This window comes from Podarcis liolepis (assembly GCF_965112155.1).
Source record: "Podarcis liolepis genome assembly, chromosome: 5".
In the NCBI taxonomy this organism is placed as follows: Eukaryota; Metazoa; Chordata; class Lepidosauria; order Squamata; family Lacertidae; genus Podarcis; species Podarcis liolepis.
Window position 1 is genome coordinate 68,411,807 of NC_139556.1, and position 25,503 is coordinate 68,437,309.

General features: G+C 41.5%; 1 long non-coding RNA gene across 1 annotated transcript in view; it reads left to right on the forward strand.

Moving 5' to 3' along the window:
* Positions 1 to 25,503, forward strand: part of LOC310708391 — a 164,593-nt gene that overhangs the window by 13,384 nt on the left and 125,706 nt on the right. The window contains exon 2 of the long non-coding RNA XR_014526990.1: positions 1,513 to 1,652. This is a non-coding gene — a long non-coding RNA (uncharacterized lncRNA). The remainder of the gene's footprint in view (positions 1 to 1,512; positions 1,653 to 25,503) is intronic.

A 25,503-nucleotide genomic window follows, 5' to 3' on the forward strand; every position in this document is an offset into this window, starting at 1 on the left:
GATTTGAACAAACAAGGAATACTCGGTGTTACGTTGGAGGGGACGCCAGGAAATTGGGACTTACGTTCACATGTGGTGGAGGTGTAAATATGTACAATTTTTTTTTTGCAAAGGGTGTTTAAGGAGATAACAGGAATCACTGGGTTAAAGCTGACCAAAAGTCCAGAGGTAGCATTATTATCCACTTATGATGGGATGGAAGGTTTGCAGGCTGTGAAGGAAATGCTCACAAATTTATTGATGGCTGCACGAGTTATTATAGCTAGGAAGTGGAAGGGGCAAGGTGAATATTAAATGGAAGAATGGTATAAAGAGGTGTGGGATATAGCTATTAATGGTAAATTAATGTGCTATTAAGGTAAGGCAGGGAATATGCAGGAGAAATGATTTTGAGGAGATAAGGAGGGTATTTGTAGAATTTGTACTGTTAAAACAGAAAGGGGTCAAACCATCGCAAGAGGTGTTGAAATTTTGGGAGGTTGGAAAGTTACAATGGAATGGTCTCAGGGGTAGGGTGCACATTTTTGTTTTTATTTATTATTATTACTAGCAATGGCCAGTGATCAGGAATGATGGGCACCAGGTTGAGGAAGGCTGCAGTAAACCATGGTTTAGTGTTACAGCCAAATGCAGCCAGTGTTCTAATTGAAGCTATTGTAAAAGGTAAGAAATCAATCCTATTCTACCTTTTATAAAAATCGAATCATTTTAACCAATAGGCAAATATATTTGCGTCCAACTCCTAATGATGTCATTCATTTTGTAACTAAAATTAATTAATTAATTAATTTTACAATGAATGATTTTAGAGTGTTGTTTATGTTATACTGTAACATACTATATATGTTATACTGTTTTATACTGTTTTATTGTTGTTAGCCGCCCTGAGCCCGGCTTCGGCTGGGGAGGGCGGGATATAAATAAAATTTATTATTATTATTATTATTAAAACCTGAATGATGCCAACTACTGTACTGTATATGCATTTCAGCCAATAAGGATAATGCTAATTGTTATTTACAGTTAATGGTTATTTTAGCTGCTTTCATGGTGTGTATGTATATCACCTTGAGATACGTGTAAAAGTCAATTCATACATAAATAATAATTTACCAACATTGTGTTAGAATTTATGTGCTAAAAGTGTTTCCTCCACCGACCTGCTGGTTCCCATGGCTTGCAACTCTCTAATTTCCTTCCAAAATGAAAAATAAGTTTCTGAACCCTGGAGCCCACGCTGCAATTTTTAAAGCAGAGCAATGGAATTTCTCCAAAATCTCTCTTTGCTAATGTTTTGTGAAATGAACTGTTCAAGACCATTCATTTGAAAAACAGAAAAATCTCTTCAAGGAATGCCATAATAAATGCATGGCTTTCTCCTCCTGGGATGGGTTGCATAAGCTACAAAAACTGGTACTCTGCTTCTTGATTCAGATCTTGTGCTGAGATGCCATTACCTATTCAGTTCACGTGATCCTGACAGAACTTCTAGCTGCCTTCTTTTACTTTTAGCCTTTTAAACTGTTGCTCCGAGACAAACGAGAGAAGATACAGAGGCTCTGCACCCGGGAGAACTTGTACACATGGCTTCCTCTTCTGGTCTTCCAGATTACTAGCATTATCTGAGGATAACACTTCATGCATGTGATGAAGTAGGCCCTAGTCCATTAAAACTTCTTCTGCCATTTATAAATTTGCTAGTGTTTAAGGAACTACAAGACCTGTTGTTGTTTTTCTCACAACAGACTAACTTGTCTACAATCCATCTCTTTTCAGACAAAATTTCACTTGAGTCAGAAATACACGAATGTGCTTCCCACCACTTTAAATCATAAAACCTTCTCTCACCGAATCGTTAAAAAGTTAACCACAATGTTCGAGTCAGTAACTCTAAAAGGCCTAGCTCCATAATCTCTCTCCCAGCTCCACTGCTTTTCATTGGTGACTTCCTCAGAAATTGAAATGTTTGTGTGTGTTGAATTTTCTGAGGTCTGAACATTTTCACCTTTGACAAATGTTGAGTCAGGCTGAATGGCTCTCTAGTAACAAATAATATATCATGAAGGTTTGATTAGATTTAAGTCTTAATTAAAGTTGGCTGCATCTACATCCTTCTTGCTTTCTTGTAATTTTGCACAACTCTATTAATGAACTTTTTAAATAAAATCTTCATTTTTAATTGCATCTTGTGCTGAGGGTCTTGGCAGACCACATAATGATTTGCCTGCCTGTTGTTTAGCTATTGTAATGCACTGTGTTAGATGCTACAGTGTTTTTGTAAAAATTAGAATCGCCACCACATATTACCTGAATGAAACTTGTGGACCACTCTCGCAAACCCCTGGCATTTGTATTGCTAGGGAGAGCCTTTTTTATACCATCAGTTATATGTGATAAAAATCCCTGAACTCAGCATTCATCCTGATTTGTTTGCAGGAAAATTAGACACCATTGTCTATTTAATAAGCAGCCATTGTGATTTGTTTACAGAGAGGTTAGACAATGTTTTGTCAAAGCAAGTATTATTCCACACTTTTCAGTACATTTTTCTGCCATTTTACTTGCTACAAAAGTCGGATCTTTGGGGGAAGTGGGTTTGTTTTTACAAGACCTCCAATTATCTATAATTGTGCAACCTAAACTTGCCAGTAAATGATTGAATCCCACCAGAAGACAGTGACAGTCTGGAAGGAGCCTTAGTCCCCAACTTGCTGACTTAATCAAGCGAGCAACTAGAGGAAGAGGTGTGTTTAAAAGAGTCAGCAATCCTGGGCAAGACTTCTTTCTCTTATTCTTGGATAAGTGATTGCGTACAATGCCAGGGTTTCTATATGTGCTTGGCAGAGTGGACAGTGCCTATGGCCAGACAAGATCTGTGTCAAGTAGGCATAAGTGAAATTACCTCGGGCAACAAATTACTCTTCTTATATTTATGTGAAACTTTCTGGAATGAGCCAGGTATGTATCCTCTGATCGTGACCACTACGTAATTGTGGGTAGACAGTTTACATTCAGCTAAATATATGAGGAATAAAGATCAGGTGTGGATGAGTAAGTCCTGAGTTGTAAACAATGAGAGATGCAGTGGGCAAGAGAAAACATTCCTTAAGGATGAGCCAAAATGGGGCAGGCTTTCATAAACCTTTTCACAAGACCTTACGAGAAGTGCTTCCCTTCTGTCAGTCTTTTGATGGGCACTACAGAAGGTGACGTGTTCACCCGTTGTTTAGGGGCATTGGGGAGAAAAAGGAGTGTGTTCCTGTTGACAAGGCAATTAGGCTGATGCTCTGTGACTCGCCTTGCTTTGCCGGCAGGTAATGAAACCATCATGGTAGAGTCATAAGACAGGTAGCGAATATATTGGCTTTAGCAACAGGGATGCATTTCCTTTTCTCCCTATTCTTAGGGAGAGCAATGTGATGATGGCTCAGTCAATTTTCTGTGCAGCTGAAAGTCCAATCCACCCTGGTGTTCCCCTGCCCACCCCAGTACAGCTGATTTTGCTTGTTTGCTATGCACATAGTACATGTTTTAACCTTTAGCGATACCAGGACTTTTGCCTCATGGCAGAGACCTGTTCATTCAGCTGGGAAGGCTTGTCAGAACAAAAATGGCTTCAGCTGCTTCTGGAAAGTGTAGATAGTGGATGCCACACATATCCTTACAGGAATGCCGTTCCACAGAGCAAGGCCAAACACACAGAAAGCCCCGCACTGAATTATGATGGGACCGTGAAGAGCTGTGATATCCTCACACCAGCTATGTGATTGCTAATTGGCTGAAAACAGAAAACCTCACTTTTGTTTTTGTCCTTTTTTTTCCTTTCTTTTTTAATAGCCAACTGATGCCTTTCTTGGCAGCTTTAATCTGGTGTAAGAAAGCTAACCTCTGTGGGAAGAGCTTGGTGAACATTTTGGACCTCGGGGGGGGGGGGTTGGAAACCCTTTTGCACTGAAAATATTTGCTACCTGAATGTTTTGCACAACCCTTATATTAATGTACCCAGCCGCAAAACACATTCAGCACCTATTTTGGTGAGTTCACAGTTCCAGGTTCTGGGGACAGAGATGTTAGTAAGTACATAACTAATTTCTAAAAGTGCAAAACTCACAATTATTCTATTATTGAAGCTCTAAGCTGTCAAAGAGATAAGATGGGCATAATTCTGATTTCTCCTTATCTCTCTGCTCATATGCGGAGATACGCCTGATTTCTCTCTCTCCTTGCTTTGATTTAGCTCTCATACTTCATCTAGGTTTCCTCCTGCCTGATTAAAGAGCAGTGCTGGCAGTCTGTCATTGCTGCTCTTTAATGAAGTGGAGGACTGCAGCTGAATGATGCAAGGCACTCTTTTCCCTCCTCTGGCAAACTGGTCGCTCCTCCCCAGTGGACCCGCATAGTTCAGGGAGCAAGAAACCAACTAGAGCAAGTGAGCCCAGGTCAGCTAAATAACAACACAAAGCAGCGTGACAGCTGACCTTTCCATTAGCTTAGTTGGTATTCATTTTGCAATTAAATACATTTGGTCATAGTGTAGAGGAAAAATTGTTTTCAATAAGTAGTCAGAAGTAAACCAACATCCCTCTGTGTGCGTTCTGGCTTAGGTCCCAGAGACAGGAATCCTGCAGCTACAAGTTTGAATTTGCACCAGGTCAATGAGGCTGCCAAGCAGATATCAAAACCCAAATGGGTTTTGTCAGCAAAAACAGAAACTGGAAGCCAGGCAAGTGTAATTACTGGGTTTCAGGTCTAAATAAGAAAAAAGATAAATAGATGGAACCAGAATATGAAATGTAGGTTGCCATCCGTAATTCCATACGGTTCTACTCGGAAGAATGCCTCCCCTACTTATTAAGCAAGCATAGGATTGCATCTGGAGTAGGTGAAAGCATCCACACAATCCTTTACGTGTTTACTCAAAATTACATTTTATTCCATGGGGCTTATTCTCAGGTATGTGTGCACAGGACTGCAGTCTAAGATGGTTTAAAAGGGGAGCATAATAGTGTCCAAGGAAATGCAGGATTCAAGTGAAAGGACATGAAACTAGGAAACGGGAATGCAGAACTGGGATAGGACAATGTGAAGCTTCTGATTATCAACAAGGTATATTTTAATATACCTTGGGCTCCATGATCAGTGCAGATGGTGACAGCAGTCACGAAATTAAAAGACGCCTGCTCCTTGGGAGAAAGGCGATGGCAAACCTAGACAACATCTTAAAAAGCAGAGACATCACCTTGCCAACAAAGGTCTGTATAGTAAAAGCCATGGTTTTCCCAGTAGTGATGTATGGAAGTGAGAGCTGGACCATAAAGAAGGCTGATCGCCGAAGAATTGATGCTTTTGAATTATGGTGCTGGAGGAGACTCTTGAGAGTCCCATGGACTGCAAGAAGATCAAACCTCTCCATTCTGAAGGAAATCAGCCCTGAGTGCTCACTGGAAGGACAGATCGTGAAGCTGAGGCTCTAATACTTTGGCCACCTCATGAGAAGAGAAGACTCCCTGGAAAAGACCCTGATGTTGGGAAAGATGGAGGGCACAAGGAGAAGGGGACGACAGAGAATGAGATGGTTGGATGGTGTTCTTGAAGCTACTAGCATGAGTTTGATCAAACTGCGGGAGGCAGTGGAGGACAGAAGTGCCTGGCGTGCTCTGGTCCATGGGGTCACGAAGAGTCGGACACGACTAAACGACTAAACAACAACAACAACAACATATTTTAATATGCAAAGTGTGTTAGCAAGCCATTATTATTCCCATTTTGCAGATAGTGGACAGAGGCCAAGAGATAGTGACTAACTAGCTCAGGTCAGTTAGCTGGCCTATGACTTGAGATGGGGTTTGAAACCAAGTACAGCATGGCCAATTCTACCTTATGGACAACACTGAGAATGAGGAATGTGTTTTGCTACTGTCACTTACCCTTGAGCAGTGTAGGTCAGCAATCCTAGACAAAAATGAGTATGGAGTCCTGAAGTCTCAGTGTTTGGGGCAGTAAAACAGCATTCTTGGGAGCCAAGCTGTAGCGACATTTTATGACCATTTGGATCTGCTACAAAAATAAAGGTTGAATAAATTCATGGTACCAGATATTCTATGCCTATCAAGTTGTTTTGCACTAGAAATGAAAGCCCCTCAATTCCAAGTTTATTCTTTGGAAAACAGGGCCTTAAAACTTAAAGGGGAGAAAAGAAAAACAAGCCCACAATGTACGTGCAATAGGTGTTGTCAGTCAAGGAGTTCAAACCAGCTGATGATTAATCCTCCATAGAAAAGTTTCAGCTTTGGAACTGGTTTGAAGGATTGTCATTCATGGCATCATGGGAAATGATATACATGGCCCAGATGGAAACCAGTTCACTCATGGGAATTAATCTGTGATATTAACCAACAAGAAGGTTCATATAGTTGAAGGATACAGCATTACCATCCCAAAGGAATTCAGCAGTCCTGGCTTGATTCGACACTGCTAAGATCTCTAATGTGGTAAAAGCTCAGGGGATGTGCCTGCATGTGGAGGAGGAAGGAACACAAGGCCATGGGGTCATGCAGCTTCCAGGTGGCGATTCATGTGAGCATGTTTTGATCCACTGCACTTGCACAAATTGCTGCTGGGAAGAGAGAGTGCTACCACCTCCTAGTTACTTTAAATGGCTAGAACCAGGGGATTGCGCCCCTTGGGGGGATTTTAGCATGGATGAACCAGTTCAAAAATTGCAGCTTCTGATGAAGCCCATAGCTAGGACAGAGGACAGAGGTGGTCCTTACCATGAGATGAACTGCCCAGGTAGCAAATGTGTGATGGGGCACTCTTTGTAGACCCATGGGGCACAATCTACCATGGCTCAACACGCAGAAGCCTTGTTGGAAAATGACCAGGAGGTATGCACGAGAACAGCTCCTGTTAATTAACATGAAACTTATGCAGAAGAACTTCCCAGTGGCTCACGCACCATACTACTAACAGTAGTAGAAGGTGGGGTACAATTTAAATTGTATTCCCCAGGTGTGAAATGTCTCTGGGTAGGCCTGGTCAAAGCACCCTATCAGCAAATTGAACACGTGCTGTTAAACACCCCCACCCTCTGGGCTGACAGTTGTTGTCGTTTAGTCGTGTCCGACTCTTCGTGACCCCATGGACCAGAGCATGCCAGGCACTCCTGTCTTCCACTGCCTCCCGCAGTTTGGTCAGACTCATGTTTGTAGCTTCGACAACACTGTCCAACCATCTCGTCCTCTGTTGTCCCCTTCTCCTTGTTCCCTCCATCTTTCCCAACATCAGGGTCTTTTCCAGGGAATCTTCTCTTCTCATGAGGTGGCCAAAGTACTGGAGCCTCAGCTTCAGGATCTGTCCTTCCAGAGAGCACTCAGGGCTGATTTCCTTAAGAATGGATAGGTTTGTTCTTCTTGCATAACATGGGGATGACAGTAGCTTGTGAAAAAGCACCTGTCTCAAGGTATTAGTAGATTTCAATTAAATCAGCCTCTATTTAGGAGAAAATGGGGCTATTTAAAATGCCTTCTGCTGCCAACTTTTATCCACTAATAGCAGTAGTTATTTTACTAGACGTTCCTCATGCTAATCTTTGCCATCCATAAAATTAAGAGATACCAGGGCTGTGAAGTATTTTATAGTCACCTCACTGAAAACCAATCACTCGAAACAGTACTTGTTGCAGAGGAGGAAATGTTTAAATATGACAAATAATAAAATGCTCTGTTTATAAAGCTCAGACTTTCCAAAGAAACAAATGGATTCCCATTGCCAGAAGTAATACATTATGTGTATTTTCACTGATTATAGAAGCGCATTCTGAACAACTGTGCACCGATAGATCTATTGGTTTCTATAGCAATCTATACCAATATGAGTAACTGGGTTTAAGCCAGAGGGTGGATGCAAACATTCCAGTATAAATACCTTCCTTAAAAATATAGCTGGTTGCTATGTATTTACAGGGACTATTTCACTATAAATCCCAAAGCTTGCAAATGTACAGAAGCAAGATAAACGGAAGCAATGAAATTTACATTGGTAAAACTGTATCCATTCTTAATACACTATCACTGAACTCGAGTGCGATAAAAGGACAGCTGTTGCCGACAAAGGGGAACATAAAAAAGCCCTTCTGGTTTAGACAGGATCATCAGGCCCAACATTCAATTTTATATGATGGTCAACAAGACGTTTCTGCAAATCCACCAGCAAGGGCATGAATGCAACTGATCCCCCTCATCAAAGTTGTACCAGTGGAACACACACAAACATTGCTGGTGGGAGGAAGGATGAAAAATAGTCCGAGTCAGATTGCTGAAAAATAACTAATTTGTGTTATGTTTTACATTAACACTCCCCCTTTAATCATACTTTCCTTGAAGAACATCCCACTGATTTCAGTGGTGCTAACTCTCAATTAGGCATGCTTTGGAGTGCAACCTTATTCTTTAAACCTACAGTGGTAGCTCAGGTTACAGACGCTTCAGGTTACAGACTCCACTAACCCAGAAATAGTAGCTCGGGTTAAGAACTTTGCTTCAGGATGAGAACAGAAATCATGCGGCGGCAGCGGCGGGGCAGCAGCAGGAGGCCCCATTAGCTAAAGTGGTACCTCAGGTTAAGAACAGTTTCAGGTTAAGAACGGACCTCCAGAACAAATTAAGTTCTTAACCCGAGGTACCGCTGCAATCAGTTTATAATTCAGTTATTATTTGCATGCCTTTCCTTTAAGCAGTAACATGAAAACAGCAATTGGGGGAGGCTGGGGATTGAGATTTTCCCACCTTATTTCTGTAATTGTAAGTCTATTGCAAAATAATATTCAGTGCTGGTTTAAGATCACTGGAGGACTGTTTGTGTGGTCTCAATCTTCTTCATACTGCAAGCAATCGCTTGGCACGGAGAAACACTCAACAAATGCAACAGGAGGAAGTTGCTGTATTATATGTGTGTGGATGCAAGGCTTGTGGAAAGGGGGGGTACATTGTTGATAAAAACACCCCCAAGTTACCCATTTGCTATAAATGTTTTATTAGCAACGAGGGTTAGGTAAAGGTAAAGGGACCCCTGACCATTACGTCTAGTCGCAGATGACTCGGGGGTTGTGGCGCTCATCTCCCTTTACTGGCCGAGGGAGCCGGCGTACAGCTTCTGGGTCATGTGGCCAGCATGACTAAGCCGCTTCTGGTGAACCAGAACAGCGCACGGAAACACTGTTTACCTTCCCGCCGGAGCAGTACCTATTTATCTACTTGCACTTTGGCGTGCTTTTGAACTGCTAGGTTGGCAGGAGCAGGGACTGAGCAACAGGAGCTCACCCTGCCATGGGGATTCGAACCGCTGACCTTCTAATCAGCAAGTCCTAGGCTCTGTGGTTTAGACCATAGCGCAACGAGGGCTAGATTAGTTGAAAAAGAGAACATTTTTCAATTATTTTTTTTTTTTTAAAAAGAATAACCATATTTAGTAGGGATAAACAAAATTGTATTGATCAGGCTAAATATCACCAGTACTACAAAAACAAAGGACTTGCAATCTTGTGTTTGGGGTATATATGATCTTACAAGCCTTATTCAGCTGGTGGTCATCAGTTTGGGGACTTAACCTTAAGGATTCTTCCTACATGACAGTAAAATACAGCTGGCAGCAGGGCCACTGTCACTGTGAAGAGTAAGTAACAATCGCTGGGGAGGTAGCCAAAAATAAAAGGGCAAAGCTCTGAAACACGGCCCATAATCTATTAGGAGTGGGTCGTTTTCAGATAATACCGGTGTCATTACTTTGTACCCAGGGAGCTGTCATCAGGATAGATATTGAAAGGGCACCTCAGGCAGATTTGAATCCTTGTTCCCAACTTAATGACATCTTGCAGAAGAGAGAGAAGAGAGCAAGGAGTCAGGAAGATAATGGAAGGATGAAGGATTTTTATCTAGAAAAATGAAAGGTTATTTACTCTGGCACTATTATAAGATACTCCTCTTGTATTTGTTCTGGAAATGTCAGATTCCTTTGTTTCACAACAGGCGGGTATCCATTAAGGATTTTTTTTTGTGTGGGGGGAGGTGCTGCTACTCCCCACCTCTGTAAACTACTCTGTTAGCCTGTTGCAATGAAGAACTTTGCAGTATCTTAAGGACTAGCATTTTTTTAATGGTATAAGCTTCCATGGACCAAAGTCAATTTCTTCAGATGCATGAAATAATATAACTTTCAGTAATGTTTGCATTCTAAGCAAGTTCATAACAGCCACGGAAGGCAGGCTGCTTTCTGGATCCAATTGTGGTTGATAGTTTTCTCCATGGGTGAGGGAGTAGGCACTCAACAGATTTGCAAATGATGCAGTATTACACTGTCCTGTGAACATCCCAGAGGATAAGTTCAATTCAAGTTTATCAGAACAAACCAAAGATCCGGGCAGATTGCACCAGGGTAAATCTCAACAAGAACAAGGTTAAAGCATTAAACCTAAGGGGAAATAACCCAAATGGGCAGATGAAAGTTGGGGTGGGATGGGGGAGTCTTTGAGAACGCAGATACAATTCCCAGCTCTCCCAACAGTTTCTGAAATTCTTTGGCAGAAGCCATGTACTTCAAATGTATGGTGTGGATGTGATCGGAGACAGGCTCAAACTAAAACTTTGGACTCAGTTAAGATTAGATGGCACACAGACCACTTAGACGAAGGACAATGAAACAGAACAAGCACGCACTAGAGAAGGAAAAGGAGAAATCTTCACTTGTAGAACCCTTTTTTCATTTTTAGAAAGGATTCAGAATATTGCGGGGCTGGGAAAGAGTAAGCAGAATCTGGAGAATCTCCCATTCTTGCAAGATACGGTCTTACATTGTACAGACTTTTTCAATCAGGCTGCATTAAACTATATTAGTATTTGGGTTTCTTAAGACAGCCAAAAATCCCGGGCATGGTATGCATTTTTCATTACTGTGAGAGCCAGATCAGCCTAGGGCTCCAGGGTCAGTAAATCACTCTGCTCGGTTGAGATGCTTCTCCCTTAAAGGCAAATGAAACTCCCCCTCCCTTTCCTCCTTAGACACAGAAGATATACTGGGACCTAGTTCTACCCTGCTGTAATTCCAGTGACTCTACCCCAGGGATAAATTTCACTGCCTGTGAATGTCACGAGTGTGTCTCTTATGATCCATCAAGTCCGCCGAAGTAGGAGGAATTTCCATTGGGATCAGAGCGGTGTGAGAAGCAATGTGTCGGATGCAGGCTCTCAAATATGTACTTTTTATAACTAACAAAAGGTTCGGATTTTTATGTATTCTTTGCAAACTAGTCTAGTACACGCCATGAGGTTATTATGAGTGAAATTTGCAATACCCTGCTGTCATTCCTCATTCCAGCCAAATTCCCATAGCAATTTACCAAGATCATGCCACATTTGTCCCTAAGCAAATAGCTATCAGCCCCCCCTGCTATAACGGGCTGCTTTTTGTTAAATTGGTCTTCAGCAGCCCAGCTTGCATTTAACGCTGAAGCAGAACTACCAACATTTTTCAATGACATTTACTTCTTCATTCATTTTATTTGGTGCTTGTAATATCACCTCTTTGGGACTCTGCTTAGGCTGAAGCTTTCAGTAATGATTTTCATCTGCTCACTGTATTAAAAACTTAAAGTACAATACTCCCTATTTTGCTGTATGCTGCCTTTTATTATTGATTGTCTTCAGTGGTCTTTACATCCAGCTTTATGACAGGAGATTAAAGGCTGCAGATTTCTCAGCAGTGATAAAGAAGATGGGAATAGTTAGCCTTACCACTCAGTACTTCTGTTTGAATAAAAAAAAAAAGGTGACTTTCAATGATTTTCTTCATTACATTGATGGCTTAAATGTATTACCCTTTCTCCAAGGACCTCTGGGCATACACTTTTCCAATGCCTTGCATGCTATCCTCATAACCCTTTGAGGTAGCTTAGGTGAGAGAAATGACTGGTCCAAGGTGAGACAGGGAGAAACAGGTCTTCCCATTCTTAGTCCAACACAATAAGGTAAAGGACTCCTGGATGGAAGTCCAGTCAAAGGCGGCTATGGAGTTGCAGTGCTCTCCTCGCTTTCAGGCAGAGGGAGCCGGCGTTTGTCTGCAGACAGCTTTCTGGGTCATGTGGCCAGCATGACTAAGCCACTTCTGGTGCAACGGGACACCGTGACGGAAACCAGAGCGCACAGAAACACCGTTTACCTTCCCACCACAGTGGTACCTATTTATCTACCTGCACTGGCATGCTTTTGAACTGCTAGATTGGCAGGAGCTGGGACAGAGCAATGGGAGCTCACCCCATCGCGGGGACTCAAACCACCTACCTTCTGATCGGCAAGCCCAAGAGATGCTCAGTGGTTTAGACCACAGCGCCACGTGCACTACATCACACACAAACACTCAAAGGAGTGTCTTTGGGAAGTAATTCCTTCCTTTTGGTCCCATCTGATTAAAAGTTTCCCATCCACCATATAATGTAAACACTGTTTTTCTCTGCTTCCACCCTTATAGGACGGCTTGCCTCTTAGGTCCTAATGTAGCCAAGTCATGACAGGAAATCCTGTTGACTTGTTTCAATTTTATGCTACTATTGCCACTAACAATATAAAATCATTCAGACTAGTGCAGCAAACTAAAGCAACAACAGGCCATTTAAATATACAGTGAAACCAAACTGGTCAAAATTAAAATGTATACAGTAGTAGTTCTTAAGAGCTTGGGAAATCATAAATATTTTTGCTTGACACCAAAATAATAATAATTAGGGTGGCCAAATGCAAAGGATGGGACTCCTGCACCTTTAATTGTTTGTTTGTTTGTTTGTTGCTTGTTTGTTAAAATAAAAGAGGGCTGTCTTCTTTCGCATCTGGCCACCATAGGGAGTAACTGAGTGTCCAGGTCCTTGGGGAGAGCATTCAAAAAGTCAGGAGCCACCACAGAAAAGGCTGGTTGGGGCACTCGGAGAAATGCCAATAAACAACAATTTCAGTGAACTGACAAGTTGATACTTAATGGGACTAGTTTAAATAGGGGGCTAAGACTGCAATTCTATGCAGACTTACTTGGGAGTAAGTCACACTTTGTTAGGTATAGAGTTGTACTGCTAGTTACAGCTGTAGCTTGATAGGGGTTTAATTGGCTGCACTTGAAAGGCTTAGTCTGAAAGGAAAAAGGGTGGGCTATATTGGTCAGAAACAAATTACTATCACCTGTGGTTTGAACTCCCAAGCTTTCTTGCAGAGACTAAAGGCTGCAGAAGAATTTGTGCTAGGGATGTCTCCTTGTGGTTCCTTAGAAGATTTGTGCGTTCTCTGTGTTGTGCAAAGTAAGTAAAAATCCATTTGCTTTGTCTTTTTACATCAGACTCAATTCTGTGCTTGTGCTAATATATTTGCCTACCGGGGATGCACGGTTTACACTGGGGTGAGAAAATACTGCTGGTTAAATTAAGGGTCTTTAGTACTGCCACCCACCCCTCCCTCCATCAACTCTAGTACTGATAGTATCTTTATTTATGGGTGCAAGTTCTTTGAAATGAAATTTTAAAGGAGTTGGGAAGCTAATGGAAATGATTCTAAAGATAGCCAGGTGAGGATGATCGCATCTTTGGAAACCAAACTGAGCGGAATAATAACATCAAATTCCAGAATGAACAATTTCATACAAGAATTGATGGCAGGTTCTATTATTCTGCCCTTAGGCTACAGTCATCAGTTAATTTAATTAGAGGAGTACTGTGAAAAGACAGTATTACACGCTGTCCTGGAATGAGTTGCCGTGGTTTATATGGTCTTTTTTGTTTGACTTCTGTCTTCTGAAGTTAAAGCTCAAAGCAAGTGCTAAATTGTTTATTGTGTTGTACATGGAAGTGTGTGAATGTGATAGAATGCATGCAAAAAATATGCAAGGGTTCTGAGGCTTGGGTGTTTGTCTCAACTTGAGAATACTGTATCTGAGTGGGAGGTAGGGTTGTACATGCAAACCTGGCCCATACAGCCCTCACCCACTGGGCTTGACGCTCTTTGTGTTGAATGGGGAAGATGTGCAGGGACTATTACTTGCACTTACTTGAACACAAGTAGCACTTAAGGAATCACCTACCATTATGACTATGATTAATTAAATTTACCGCTCTTCATGTGAAGATCACAGGGTGGTATACAATATTAAAACCACAAAAATGCATACCATAATAACAACCCAAAACTGTACCTCCCAGTTTAAAAGGCCATCGACTGTTTAAATAGCCAATGGCCTGGAAGGAGAGGAATGTTTTTGCCTTGCGCCTTCAGATATGTAGTGAAGTACTCCACACTGCAACATTTTGTAGCAGGGGCTCTTGCTTTTTCCTAATCTCTTTGTAGGAACATCTCATGTTTGAGGTTGACCTCACACTGCAGATACAGGCATTAAGGACAAAGTATTGGAGGCATCTTCTCTCTAACTGTAGTGTAGCCAGGGACAAAACTTTTCCTGACCACAGTCATCTTGCTAATTTCCCAATATGTTTCAGAGCATCGGCTATAATTACAGCGTTTGGTACCCCCTCTGTCGCAGGATGAAAGCTCATGAAGAAAGGTGAATAACTTAATCCTAGCAATCCACAAATATACACAGTTTTGTCCTGGGGGTAAAATTTAAATCTCCCCTTGGTTGTTAAGAAAAATTAAGTACCAATCATAAATGAAAAATAAAACCCAACTCTCCAAATTCAGTCCATTTATTGGAATGAAACTCAAAAAAACTAGAATGCGCTTTATTCAGCATGTTACTTTCTTATGTGGTCACAAAGGCAGAAAAAAGGAGCAAAATAACAGATATTTCAAAAGATCCCCAATATATTCCTTTAAAAAGAAAAAAGAAAAACCACAGAAAGGGAGTGGGGGAGAAGAAGCTGAACAGAGAGAGGATTGGTTTTGTAAAGAGAAGGAAGAGCCTTGATTCAATGTGTACCTCTCTAGAGAAAACAATACTGCCTTTGAGGGCCACATAATTTTCTTTCTTTATTTGTTAAAAGCATTTATAGCACACTTGTCTGCTGAAGGTCCCATGGGAAATACACAAACAGCAAAATCAAATCAGCAAAAATAAACTAAAACAATGCAAAATGCACAATAAAATCACAAAAGCAGTGGCAAACAGGCAGCCTCCTCTCTCAGTGCAACCTCCCCCATCCTGCAGGACTGTATTGGCTTCAGTTATATTTCACATGGTGTGTTTGCATTCCTTTGTCTTGTGATAGGGTTGTCTTTGTATGAAGCACGATTGCTTGGACACATTCTTTCTAAGTCCACAGGCAGCCCAATGAAGAAAGCTGTGTTTATGCAATAAATGTTAGAAAGGATTTTTTAATATGTTTAGCCATTTTGAGGATCCACAGATACCGGTAGTGAATAGAGCTTGATTTCTGCAAGCACTGCCATACTTGTGATGGAGAGTTGGCCTAATAGTAAATAACATTGTGCTGTGGCCATAACCTGATTGCAAATAGGCTTTGGCCAGCCATGCTGTGGAGATAATGTGCCCTGCAGACAGGTTTATGCTTGTAGTGATAAATCGGGTGTCATTAAAGTTGAGCACAGTGAATTTCTGGTTTCTGAATCCTTTTCCTCTCTCCTAAAGGTATAACTCATTTCTTCAAGGCTATGTTATACATATATAATAGCTTTAATTAAGACCCTCCTCCCTGCCCAAGCTCTTGTGCCAGTATAATCCTCAAGTCATAATAAGAATGTATATGACACATGAATTATGGAAAAGCATCATTGATTTTTAAAAGTTCAATAAATATAGTTCAGGACCTTGTGATCGCTATTGACGATATGATTGTCCTCAATGATTTTCAAAAATAACTCTATTTTGGAACACTATGACATAGTTGTGCTTTCCCAACTTTCAAAAAATGCAATGCCACTCGTATTTGACCCCATGGAAGCTTTCAAAAATGTATAAAAATATACCTAATACTTGCTGGAGATGTGGAACAGAAATTGGTACCATGTTTCATATGTGGTGGTTATGTAAAAAAATTAAGATCTTCTGGGATGACATTTATTAACTTAAGAAAATGTTCAGGGTTTCATTTAACCCCCGCCCCCGAAGCCTTTCTACTTGGAATTACAGGACCAGATATTCCTAAAAATGCAAAATAAGTTTTTTTATACACCACAGTCACAGAGAGGATCTTAATAACGACTAACTGGAAAAGTGATAAAATTCCTTCCAGTTCAGAATGGTTACAAAAACTAGCTGAGTATGTAGAGCTGGCCCAGCTATCTGAAAAAATGAAAGACAAGTCAAAATAAATATTTATTGCAAAATGGGAAGTTTTCAAAACATATCTTAAAAATAACTGTTGCAGTATGAACTCGGTCGCAGCCTTTGAATAACTTCTGTAGTGGTATTAAATAAGAAATAAAGACACAGAAGAGTAATACTTTATTGTAAAATGAACATATAGATTTATGCAAAAAAATTGTAAATGTTGAAAGAAATATGGAGAAGATGGGAAGTTGGATATACTTTGAGAAGATTTACTGACAAAACATAAGAATTGACTTTTTTGTTTATTTTGTAATTGAGGTGGTGGGTGATGTAAATGTATGGTTTTTCTTATTCCTTTTTGTCAATTTGCACAATAAAGCATAAACTTAAATAAATAAACAAACAAAAACACAAACATAGTTGTGCTTTCCCCCAATATACACAGAAATAGGTATAAACCGAGGAATTAAACAACTACTGTTGTGCTGTTGTGCAGTGTGCTGATAGAGATCAATGAATCTATTTTGGTTTTTCCTGTTTCTCATTTTTGCAACCTTAAGTTCAGTTTGCCCCATTTCTGCACCAATTTGTGATCTACTTTAAAAAAGCGTGAAAATTCATATGCATTTTTGTGTGCATTTATCCTAATATATGCATTTTGGTACATAATTTTGCCTGATATACACCTATTTGCTAGTCTTCCCCACATATATAATGGTATTTTCACTACTCACCTTTTTATATGCACTTACCCCCTGCCCTTTCTCCTTATATACATTTTTTTGTACTCGTGTCTGGTTGAAGAACATCACCACAAAACACAGAGGAGCAAGCTTCAAATAATAGCTGCATTTCAGGTTTCATATTGGTTCGGGATGTGTGGATTTTGTAACAAACAGGACAAATTTCTCCCCCATACCTGATCCTGTCTCCATCAGATTTCATAACTGGACTCAAAAATTTGACATGAGTTGAATAACAATATATAATGGGACCGGTGCTCAAAGGGTGGGGTAGCAGGCAGGAAGTAAGTAATTTGGATAGTTTCACTTCAGATAGATTCAATTTAGCCTGCAATCCATTCACCAACTATTTGAGTTTGAATTCGTACATTTCAAAGTGTGAATGATTAAAGTCAATTATCCACCGAGTGCCTTCAGTTTACATTAGCATTGCGAAAAGTCTCTTGACCCAGGCTAGAGCTGCTGGTAGATTTGGAAGAGCTAAATCTTCTAAGGCAGGTGCTTGAATAGAGAGCTTCTACTTCCTCCAAAAAGGGACACTGGTGGCGCTGTAGGTTAAACCACAGAGCCTAGGATTTGCTGATCAGAAGGTTGGCAGTACGAATACCCATGACGGTGTGAGCTCCTGTTGCTCATTCCCTGCTCCTGCCAACCTAGCAGTTCGAAAGCACGTCAAAATGCAAGTAGATAAATAGGTACCGCTCCGGCGGGAAGGTAAACGGCGTTTCCATGTGCTGCTCTGGTTCGCCAGATGCGGCTTAGTCATGCTGGCCACATGACCCGGAAGCTGTACGCCGGCTCCCTTGGCCAATAAAGTGAGATGAGCGCGCAACCCCAGAGTCGGTCACGACTGGACCTAATGGTTGGGGTCCCTTTACCTTTACTTCCTCCAAAGTGATGAGCAGGAATGGTCATCAGAGGCAGATTTAGGGGACCACGACCAGTTCAGTTGCACTGGGTGTGGAGCCGTGGGGGTGCTGTCGAGGATGCTGCAACTGTTATTTAGAATGGAGCGTGAGAGGGTGGAGCATTTTGGCATTGCACAGGGTGCTTCTGAAATTTGAGGCTCCAGAGGCATAGGGCTTCTGTTTGAGAAATACTTTTGTAAGTAGTGTCTGCTTCTTCCAGTTCTGGGCTGCATCAGGTGGCGTCTCACAGTGCTGATCTAAAACTCCCCTATGTAGCATCATGGGATGGTTTTACATCAACTGAAAAGAAGTGTCGCTGCATCTCCCCCCACCTCCCTGCGCCCCACAAATCAACTCCATTGTCTAGCATTTTGAAAAGGACTTTTATTCCAGCCCTTCCTAGAGACCCCAGGGGTTGAAGCTGGGATGTTTTGCATGCATATGTCCAACCAATAACCCACAGGCTTTTCCAAATCTTGACTCTCCCAGTCTCCCTTAGCCGAACCCCTTAGGAAAAGCACTTTATAAATACAGCAATGGCAGCAAACTCATTGCTTACAAGTTCTTTCATTCATTACATTATTGTCTGCTTCCTATGACTACAGGACATGGTGGTCCAATATCTGCCTCTTAGTTCATCAACTTGCATACAAAACTAGCTTCTAGTACTTACTGCTTTGAGGTTAGCATGACATGTGGGTAGCAGATGCAATCCCATAGCCATTGATGCAGTTGTAGATTCACTTCCTAATAACGGTTTTGAGAGGTGCTGGTATATTGATCATCTGTGAACACTGCACCTTGGGAGTCCCAGGGAAATGAACTGGGAAACATTAATGTCCCACAGGCAAAAGCAAAAACAGAAACAGAAACAACCCTGGGGCATTAATACGGGGAAGGAAGCTGTTGCTATCTTTTTCAGTTCATTAGCATGGCAGTTAGTAGATTGGGAGACTTGGCAGGAGCTACCAGCAGGCTTGGGAGGACTGCGTAAGCTATTTTGGTCATTTGTTCATTTTCTGTGCTAGGAGAAAAGAAAGTCTGTTCCAGGCTTTAGTGCTAAATTGGGAAACATGATTATTTGGGAGGAAAGAATTCATCCTAAAAATATGAGGAAATGAGGCAAAATTTCTAAAGGGATAATATCAGTGTTTGGAGAACCTTTTCATGCATTAGAAGCTATTCAATTAAAACCTGAGAACAGTTTTTGTGTGTGTGTGTTCTGAACTTGGACAGCAAAAGTGAGAAAAACTCAGTGAACAATTTCAATGAAGCCTTAGCAGTGGTGTCTTTGCTCGCATGCCTATTGTGTACAGGCACAAAAGACAGAAATGAAAAATACCTGCTTATTCAGATTCTTTCTCACAGACAGACCATTAAAAGTGAAATCGGATCTTGAGGTGAAAACCTTGGTCACTAACACTTGTTCCCCTGCCACTTGTCAATTTCACACCACTCAGGCATGATCCCTGCGCCTCTACTTGTCATCTCTGCTGTGCTTCTTGTCAATTCTGTGCCAAAGAATGGGAAGGAAATTGGCAACCTGTACAAAGAGATCAGAAATGGAATAATTTGATGGAGAGAGTGGCAGAAGAACTCTGCAACGTTTGTACTTCTTCACAGCAGTTGGAGGGGGGCCTTCAAGAGAGAGAGAATTTGTGAAAATTAAGACATCAGGAATGCCAAACTGTGAGAGATCAGAAATGTTACTACCATGAAAGAAGAGAAGACTATGAATTGCTTCAGCACAAAGGCAAGGTGATTATGCTAAAGTAGGGAGCAAATGGGAGGTTTCCCAGGGACCAGAAGTATCTCATGAGAGTTCTTTTAGGCGGTCTATGCATCTAATAGCAAGGAAATGGTTGAGACTCATACAGTGGTAAGGAGCCTGCTGGAATAGTCTAAAGGAATGGTTCTCCTAGTCCAGATATCTGTGGTAAGCAGGAACCGAACACAAGAGCACCCTCCATGGTTTCCAGCAAGTGGTTTCCAGAAGCATCACTGCCTCTGCCCATGGAGACAGAGCGTGGATGGAGGGAACCCAGGGTTCATCTAGTCTAACCCTCAAGAGAGAGTATCGGTACAAAAGGCATGCCAGATAGATTTCTTGTAAATCCTTTGGAAACTTACCAAGAAGGAGCTATCCTAACTCCCCCCTGGAGCTTATTCAATTTACTAGACTGCCATAGGAGTTCCTTATGATATTCTTATGGGGTCAATAGCTATTAGTGAATCAAACTTAAACCACTGTCAGAGAATCCACTCCTACCTTAGATTTGTATTTTAAGACACCTCTCCTTGCGTGGAAGTGACAGAGATAAAAAAGCAGCAACACTGCAGTTGGTGCTCTTAAGAGTCATTGCTGTTATTTAGGGCCCGTGATTTCCCTTTCTTTCATTGTTCTTCCTCAACCTGCCGCAGTTGACTTTATGCAAAGCTTGCTCCACAATCACTTCCCTGGCACAATTTATTTCCCATATTTCAAGCTGTGGGCTTTACCTTGCCAATGAAACCTACGATCTATCTACGGGTGCTTTTGTGGTTCTCCTCCCCCACAGTCAGCGAGCATCTCAATGGAGTCTGCCAAATCGCTCTCGCTACTAAATTATCTAGGATGACTGTGAAGGCTACTCAATAGGCAGTTTGCCCAGTTTGCTGTTGTAGGAGAGGCTTCTTTATATCATTTCTGTTACACAGTAAAATGAGGTACGCCGTCTGGATTTCTGGTTAGCTGATGCCTCACATTAAATTTCTAAAGGATGCTCCAGGCCTCCAGTTGATGGACTATTGTATGACCATGAAGTCGCTGGTGCTGTGGGACCTCAGGATAACTTCTGGCAGTAGGGCAGTGACACTCTAAAAACCAATGGGATTACTTGTACATGTAGTATGGATGGTGGCAGCATGTTCAACAGAAAAATGGAGCCACAAATATTTACTGGAACGCTTCGGGTCTTTTTAAATGACCAAGTAAGTGGCAACATTTCCAAATGTTGAAATTTCACTTAGACAATATGATTGCTGTCTGTTTTTCTTTCCCCCTCTTTTTAAAAAAATTCTGTAACTTTTATCTCTGGTCAGTGGATAGTAAATAAAGTATTGTTACAAATTTTGACAGGGGATGAAAGTCATGTAAACATTCCCACATTTTACAGCTTTAACAAAGGATGCAAATGACCTATCTGTATGAATGTAGCTAGGGCAGGAAAAGTAGGAACTATGGAAATGTACCTATATGAAAAACAGAAAAGGGGGAAAATATGTGTATGATAGAGAGAGAGAGAGAGAGAGAGAGAGAGAGAGAGAGAGAGTGTGTGTGTTATGGTATGCTTCCTATAACAGGCTTAAAGCCTGACTCAGCCTCTTCAAATTAATGGGCTTCTTTTCAGGGGACTTAAGCCCAGTTCTCAATCATGTGAAAAGCAAACCTATACTTTGAAGTCCTGTGGCCGCATTCACCTCTGACAGAAACACCTGACACTTTGTTGAAGTTCCTGTGAGATTATGGAGGAAGCAAATTGAAGACCAAATGCCATTTAAAGTACGGTTGTACTTTCGCATGAAAATAGCAGTGCTCCCCACCTGACAAAATGATTATCGTTTTGAAAGTCTCATCCCGGGGATTCTTATTTGAGGTTAGGAAGTGCTGCCATGTGAATATGAAGATGAAGAGATTCAGGGGCGCTTCAACATCCTGGCACACATAATTAGTAGCTTGGGTTTAGGACATTTGTGAAACCTGATAGTTTTGCTGACACTTATACCTGGACATTCCAATGGAGAATATGGTGAGGGAATCAGGTGCAGTGCAAATGAAGCCATATTGCTATTAAAGGTTTCTCTTGGGCGCAATGTGTAACTTGATGTGTGGGGTTTGCACTGCCCTAACCCTGTCCCATCTTCACTGACACAGAGGTAGCACTGTCAAAGCAGTCAGAAGTGGTTTCACGGTGGTGGTGTCATATATCACTCTATATCTTGGCAAACTGTCCATTTCATTTATATCCATCCTTCTTCTGTATCAGCTAGAGTGACAGCTCCAGCAATTCCTGAATTCTGATAGTTTCGCCGCTGTAGTTCAGGCATTGGTAACCTCCAGATTGGATTACTGCAACCGTATGGTTGGTTTGGAATGCTACTGCAAGATGTTGATGGGTGTGCATTATTGACAGTGCATAGCACCTGGGCTGAAAGAGCTGTGTTGGCTGCCTATATGATGATGGACACATTTTAAGGTTTTGCTATTGATGTGTAAACTGATGGGTCCAGTTTACCTTCAGAGTGCCTTACCATGTATATCCTTACCCAGTCACTCAGTACTTGGGAGAGACGTTCTTAGTAGTGCCACATGTTCTCAAGGTTTAACTTACATCCATTATAAAGAGGGCCTTTGGTGTGGCAGTAGCCAATCCTATCAGTATTTAGGCTCCTCCTTAAAACACGTCTGTTCACCCAGGTTTGCCCTGAGGGTGATCCAGCTACATTGATGTATTCATCTAACCTAACTGAGTTGTGAAGCATTTTACACTTGTTTTATTAATTTAATTTTACTGTTCATTTTATGCTGTTCACTACTGAATGCATGTCTTCCAAGTGCCCTGGAAAAGATGGGACATCCCTTTTTTCTTGTGAGATCTCGGTGGCCATCTTGTGTGCTCTTGTGCTGTGCTCTTGCCCCCCCAAAAAAGCTCATTTTTTTCAGGGAAGAACAAGGTGCAGGTCTTGTGACTTGCCTGGGAGCATGACCCAGAAGATGTGTGTCCTGGTTTTGTATGGGAAGGTATGCCGTCGTGATTTTCCCCCTTAATGCTGGTGGAACTCAAGGCAGTGTGTGCAGGGTTCCCGGGTTCCCAGGCAGTCTCTTGCCTACCTTGCACATGGCTGCTGCATCAGGGCGTCGGCCCCTGACCCATCAGGCCTACAGGTGTCAGAACATTCCATTGTGTTGCCCTTCATTCAGTTGATTAATTACCATTGTTCACTCATCGGGCAGAACTTTAGCTCATGGCAGTGCAAACCTTCATGATGGAAATATTAGTTCCTCAGTATTAGCATAATGCTGTGAACAGTAACACAGAACGAGTCTGGGCTCTTATTAAAGTACACAGACATCAAAACATGTCTTGCCAGCAGGGTTCATTGATGAAAAAGGATGGCACTGTGGATTTTGGCCATATCAGTCTGCTCCAACTGTTTTATGTTCAACATAATGAGGGATGACACCCTAGGAAATATATATGCCTACTCTAGGTGGGAAGAAGGCATGAGATGGCTAATATTTGAAATGCTGGATGCAGTGATTGCTTATTTGGGATTAGTAGGAAAACATATGAAATAAATATTTCCAAAATTTTTCAGTGGGGTGTGGCACTGGACCCAATACAAAGAAATGGCCCGTGCTGCTGTACACTCTCACACTCTTTCTCGCTCGTTCTCCTGATCCATGGAGCCGCCTTCTCTCATAATTTGAGATAAACGATAGAAACCTTGAGACATGACAATTATTCTGAATTGGTGGCTGACCCTTTTAGACATAGCAAAATCAGGTCCATATCAGGCTCAAATGGCACATGTGCTGCCCCATAAATACCTGAAGCTACTTTTGAGAGGTTCTTTGATTGTTTCTGTGAGCACATCATATTGACAGCTATAAGCTATGATGATTAAACAGAACCTAACATGCTACTGGTCATGAGGTACTTGAGATGAGGTGTTTGTGCATTTGTGCATTCACGCACGCTGCTTTCATTTCCTGCTTCTGGGCTTCTCGGATGCATCTGGTATGCTAATGTGAAAAACAGCATAACAAACTAAATGGTGTGATTCTGAAAGGCTCATGTTCTTAGGATAAAAAATGAGCATGGTCAATAGGGCTGTTGCAAGACATTTTGCTTCTTGAGGAGGAGCAGCAAATTCAATCGCCACAGAAGTCAAGGTGCCTAGTTGGGGATCGATGGGAAATTCAAATCTGAAATAGCCATCCCTCAAAATTCATACTTTTGCAATGCACTTCTCCAGCCAAGTACAGTGGTACCTCGGGTTACATACGCTTCAGGTTACAGACTCCGCTAACCCAGAAATATTACCTCGAGTTAAGAACTTTGCTTCAGGATGAGAACAAAAATCGTGCTCCGGCGGCGCGTCAGCAGCGGGAGGCCCCATTAGCTGAAGTGGTGCTTCAGGTTAAGAACAGTTTCAGGTTAAGAACGGACCTCCGGAACGAATTAAGTACTTAACCCGAGGTACCACTGTAGTGTGTACAGGGGAAAATGCATATAAATACGTATATTAGTGAGAATAACATACAAACAACAACATACAAAAAAGCATTCTATTGTGGAAAATTGCTTGCAAGAAATGTGTTACGAGAAAGCAGCACTAAAATGCTGAGCCATTTTTCTTAAGGATTTTTTAAAATGTGCAAATTGCTGCAGAAATGTGGAGAATTAAAAATGAAAAAATAAGAAATTGAGAAAAACAAAGACCGACCAATTTGCCCATCCCACTGCATAGTATCTAACTTATGGCCAAGTTATTTTGGCACCTGAGGCAGAAAATCCCACAAATGCTTCTTCCCATTTCTGAAATAATAATGATAGCTTAAATAATCAGCAATTTGCTGCACTTTCATGACACTCCACTACCTCACTATGCCTAATACCAGGGCTGTCCCTGGGGTTCATATTGATCTAACTGCAGTTCCAGCAGGGCAAAAAATGTGACACACAATTGTTATCTGTTGTTGAACAGTATGGTCAAGTCTTCTTTTTGTGATGACTCCACAGCTGTTCTGAATTGGCATTCTTCTCTGAAATGCAACAACCTAACATGCAAGCATCCATATTAAAGCTGTTTCTTTAGTACACGGAAACATTCCACACTTAAGAGGATTTTGTAGAAGCATGTTTTGAGGCATCGTTATTTGCCCTGGTTTCAAAGCAACCCATGCGTGTCCAAAATGATAAATGATTCAGGTATGCCAAATATGATCTGTGGCATTTGTTTTCAGGGTTTTCCCTCCACCACCCTCTCATATTATGGCAGAAGATATTACGGCAACTATTCTGTCTGCCTCATATAAAAACCTAGTATTATATTGAAAACACACTTTGCCCATGACACAAAAACAGCATGGCAGCTCCTCAGCTTCCTCTTATGACCCTTGAACACTGTGGGACATCAGCACACAAATATTTTCAGTGGTGACTGCCATCTCCAAGTACATTGTTTAGTTACCCATCCTAGTGATGGGTAAACTCTTTTTGCGCAATTTGGAATTGGTCTTTCTTGGGAATATTTGGGAATATATCACGATGTCCTCCCATGGGCATTCCAGGAAAGCTACCTGGTGCCAGAGTCTATAAAGGTCTGTTCTATTCTTTTCAACATGGCAGCAAGCAGAACATTACAGCAGAGCTTAAAAGTAGTTATTCTATTTCCAAAATAATCTCTCTCATTTTTTGTTTTGTATGTTCATTGACTGTCTCTTTAGCAGGTGAAAGCTGTATAAGGAAATCAGCATTTCTGAATGGCATGACTTTTGTTAATCAATGTTTACAAGCCGCAGGCCTTCAAGAAGT